At 42.4% G+C, this 4,928-nt stretch overlaps 1 non-coding gene across 1 annotated transcript; it reads right to left on the bottom strand.

Annotated features, from left to right (window-relative positions):
• Window positions 1-423: 423 nt before the first annotated feature.
• LOC112711706 (small nucleolar RNA R71) lies at window positions 424-531 on the bottom strand. The gene has a single exon (XR_003157578.1). It is a non-coding gene; the product is annotated as a small nucleolar RNA R71 (small nucleolar RNA).
• Between the last annotated feature and the right edge of the window lie 4,397 nt (window positions 532-4,928).

Below are 4,928 nucleotides of genomic sequence, written 5' to 3'. Positions count from 1 at the left end.
TTCTTCAAAGAAGAAGACATGGCAGCCGAAAACAACAAAAATGCCAACAATGCAAGGAAGGTGCTGGGTGACTTTACTGCACCTACTCCCGACTTCTATGGGAGAAGCATTTCTATCCCTGCCATTGGAGAAAACAACTTTGAGCTTAAGCCTCAATTGGTTTCTCTAATGCAACAGAATTGCAAGTTCCATGGACTTCCATTGGAAGATCCTCATCAGTTTTTAGCTGAATTCTTGCAAATCTGTGACACTATCAAGACCAATGGGGTTGACCCTGAGGTCTACAGACTTATGCTATTCCCTTTTGCTGTAAGAGACAGAGCTCAGATATGGTTGGACTCACAACCTAAAGAAAGCCTGAACTCTTGGGAAAAGCTAGTCAATGCCTTCTTGGCAAAGTTCTTTCCACCTCAAAAATTGAGTAAGCTTAGAGTGGAAGTCCAAACCTTCAGACAGAAGGAAGGTGAATCCCTCTATGAAGCTTGGGAAAGATACAAACAATTGATCAGAAAGTGTCCTTCTGACATGCTTTCTGAATGGAGCATCATAGGTATCTTCTATGATGGTCTGTCTGAACTGTCTAAGATGTCATTGGATAGCTCTGTTGGAGGATCTTTTCATCTGAAGAAGACGCCTGCAGAAGCTCAAGAACTCATTGAAATGGTTGCAAATAACCAATTCATGTACACTTCTGAAAGGAATCATGTGAACAATGGGATGAATCAGAAGAAAGGAGTTCTTGAGATTGATACTTTGAATGCTATATTGGCTCAGAACAAAATATTGATTTAGCAAGTCAATATGATTTCTCAAAGTCTGTTTGGAATGCAAGCTGCACCAGGCAGTACTAAGGACGCTTCATCCGAAGAAGAAGCTTATGATCCTGAGAACCTCTCAATGGAAGAGGTGAATTACATGGGAGAACCCTATGGAAACACCTATAATCCTTCATGGAAAAATCATCCAAATCTCTCATGGAAGGATCAACAGAGACCTCAACAAGGTTTCAACAACAATAATGGTGGAAGAAACAGGTTTAGCAATGGCAAGCCTTTTCCATCATCTTCTCAGCAACAGACAGAGAATTCTAAGCAGAACTCCTCTGACTTAGCAACTATAGTCTCTGATCTAATCAAAACCACTCAAAGTTTCATAACTGAAACAAGGTCCTCCATTAGAAACTTGGAGGCACAAGTGGGTCAGCTGAGCAAGAAAGTTACTGAACTCCCTCCTAGTACTCTTCCAAGCAATACAGAAGAGAATCCAAAAGGAGAGTGCAAGGCCATTAACATGACCTACATGTCCGAATTTGGAGAGGAGGAAGAGGCAGTGAGCGCCACTGAGGAAGACCTTAATGGAAGTCCACTGGCCACCAATGAGTTCCCTAATGAGGAACCATGGAAATCTGAGGCTCACACTGAGACCAGAGAGATTCCATTGAATTTACTTCTGCCAGTCACGAGCTCTGATGAGTATTCTTCCTTTGAAGAGGATGAAGATGTCACTGAAGAGCAAGTTGCTAAATACCTTGGAGCAATCATGAAGTTAAATGACAAGTTATTTGGTAATGAGACTTGGGAGGATGAACCCCCTTTGCTCACCAAAGAACTGGATGACTTGACTAGGCAGAGGTTACCTCAAAAGAGACAGGACCCTGGGAAGTTCTCAATACCATGTACAGTAGGCACCATGACCTTCAAGAAGGCTCTGTGTAACCTAGGGTCAAGCATAAACCTCATGCCTCTCTCTGTACTAGAGAAACTAGGGATCTTTGAGGTACAAGCTGCAAGAATCTCACTAGAGATGGCAGACAACTCAAGAAAACAAGCTTATGGACTTGTAGAGGATGTTCTGGTAAAAGTTGAAGACCATCACATCCCTGCTGATTTCATAGTCCTAGAGACTGGGAAGTGCATGGATGAATCCATCATCCTTGGCAGACCCTTCCTAGCCATAGCAAAGGCTGTGATTGATGTTGACAGAGGAGAATTGATCATTCAAGTGAATGAAGAATCCATTGTGTTTAAGGCTCAAGGATATCCCTCTGTAACCATGGAGAGGAAGCATGAAGAGCTTCTCTCAAAACAGAGTCAAACAGAGCCCCCACAGTCAAACTCTAAGTTTGGTGTTGGGAGGCCACAACCAAATTCTAAGTTTGGTGTTGAATCCCCACATTCAAACTCTAAGTTTGGTGTTGGGAGGTTCCAACATGGCTCTGAGTATCTGTGAGACTCCATGAGAGCCCACTGTCAAGCTACTGACATTAAAGAAGCGCTTGTTGGGAGGCAACCCAATTTTATTATATTTATCTACTTTCCTTTGTTATTTTATGTTTTTTGTAGGTTGATGATCATGGAAAGTCACAAAATCAATTGAAAAAGCAAAAACAGAATGAAAAACAGAAAGAAAAATAGCACACCCTGGAGGAAAATCATGCTGGCGTTTAAACGCCAGTAAGGGCAGCAAATGGGCATTTAACGCCCAGTCTGGCACCATTCTGGGCGTTTAACGCCAGAAAGGGGCACCAGACTGGCGTTAAACGCCAGGAAGGGGCAAGAAGCTGGTGTTAAACGCCAGAAATGGGCACCAGCCCGGCGTTTAACGCCAGAATTGGGAAAAGGAGCATTTTTGCACGCCACTTGGTGCAGGGATGAATTTTTCTTGACACCTCAGGATCTGTGGACCCCACAGGATCCCCACCTACCCCACCATTCTCTCTCTTCTTCACCCATTCACCAATCACTTCAACACCTCTTCCCCAAAAACCCCTTACCTATCAAATCCCACTATTCCCTTCACCACTCACATCCATCCTTCATAAAACCCCACCTACCTCACCCATTCAAATTCAAACCACTTTCCCTCCCAAATCAACCCATACATGACCGAACCCTACCCCTCTCTCCACCCCTATATAAACCCTTCGTCACTCCTTCATTTTCACACAACCTAAACACTACTTCTCCCCCTTGGCCGAACCACAAAGCCACCTCCATCTCCTCTATTTCTTCCTCTTCTACTCTCTTCTTTCTTCTTTTGCTCGAGGACGAGCAAACCTTCTAAGTTTGGTGTGGTAAAAGCATTGCTTTTTATTTTTCCATAACAATTTATGGCATCTAAGGCCGGAGAAACCTCTAGAAAGAGGAAAGGGAAGGCAAAAGCTTCCACCTCCGAGTCATGGGAGATGGAGAGATTCATCTCAAGGGTGGATCAAGACCACTTCTATGAAGTTGTGGCCATAAAAAAGGTGATCCCCGAGGTCCCTTTCAAACTCAAAAAGAGTGAATATCCGGAGATCCGACATGAGATCCAAAGAAGAGGATGGGAAGTTCTTACCAACCCCATTCAACAAGTCGGAATCTTAATAGTTCAAGAGTTCTATGCCAATGCATGGATCACCAAGAACCATGATCAAAGTGTGAACCCGGACCCAAAGAATTGGCTTACAATGGTTCGGGGGAAATGCTTAGATTTTAGTCCGGAAAATGTAAGGTTGGCATTCAACTTGCCCATGATGCAAGGAGATGAACACCCTTACACTAGAAGGGTCAACTTTGATCAAAGGTTGGACCAAGTCCTCATAGACATTTGTGAAGAGGGCGTTCAATGGAAGAGAGATTCAAGAGGGAAGCCGGTTCAACTGAGAAGGCATGACCTCAAGCCCATGGCTAGAGGATGGTTGGAGTTTATCCAACGCTCAATCATTCCCACTAGCAACCGGTCCGAAGTTACTATAGACCGGGCTATCATGATTCATAGCATCATGATTGGAGAGGAAGTAGAAGTTCATGAGGTTATATCCCAAGAACTTTATAAGGTGGCGGACAAGTCCTCTACCTTGGCAAGGTTAGCCTTCCCTCATCTCATTTGTCACCTCTGTTATTCAGTCGGAATTGACATAGAGGGAGACATCCTCATTGATGAAGACAAGCCCATCACTAAGAAGAGGATGGAGCAAACAAGAGATCCCACTCATTATGAAATCCCTGAGATGCCTCAAGGGATGCACTTTCCTCCATAAAACTATTGGGAGCAAATCAACACCTCCCTAGGAGAACTGAGTTCCAACATGGGATAACTAAGGGTGGAGCACCAAGAACATTCCATTCTCCTCCATGAAATTAGAGAAGATCAGAGAATCATGAGAGAGGAGAAACAAAGGCAAGGAAGAGACATTAAGGAGCTCAAGAACTCCATAAGATCTTCAAGAGGAAGAACAAGCCGCCATCACTAAGGTGGACCCGTTTTTTAATCTCCTTGTTCTTTATTTTCCTGTTTTTCGAAAATTATGCTTATGTTTATCTATGTTTGTGTCTCATGATCATTAGTGTCTTAGTGTCTATGCCTTAAAGTTATGAATGTCCTATGAATCCATCACCTTTCTTAAATGAAAAATGTTCTTAATTGAAAAAGAGAAGAATTGCATGAATTTTGAATTTTATAGCAGATTAATTATTTTGATGTGGTGGCAATACTTTGACTTCTGAATGTATGCTTGAACAGTGCATATGTCTTTTGAATTTGTTGCTCATGAATGTTGGCTCTTGAAAGAATGATGAAAAAGGAGACATGTTACTGAGGATCTGAAAAATCATAAAAATGATTCTTGAAGCAAGAAAAAGCAGTGAATTCAAAAAAAAAAAGATAGTACATGCGAAAAAAAAAAGAAAAAGAAATAATAAAGTTGTCCAAGGCAAAAAGAGTGTGCTTAAGAACCCTGGACACCTCTAATTGGGGACTCTAGCAAAGCTGAGTCACAACCTGAAAAGGTTCACCCAGTTATTTGTCTGTGGCATGTATGTATCCAGTGGTAATACTGGAAGACAGAGTGCTTTGGGCCACAGCTAAGACTCATAAAGTAGCTATGTTCAAGAATCATCATACTTAACTAGGAGAATCAATAACAATATCTGGATTATGAGTTCCTA

This window comes from Arachis hypogaea, chromosome 1 (genome assembly GCF_003086295.3).
Source record: "Arachis hypogaea cultivar Tifrunner chromosome 1, arahy.Tifrunner.gnm2.J5K5, whole genome shotgun sequence".
Lineage (NCBI taxonomy): Eukaryota > Viridiplantae > Streptophyta > Magnoliopsida > Fabales > Fabaceae > Arachis > Arachis hypogaea.
The sequence above is the reverse complement of the archived record's forward strand: the minus strand, read 5'-3'. Positions and strand labels throughout refer to the sequence as shown.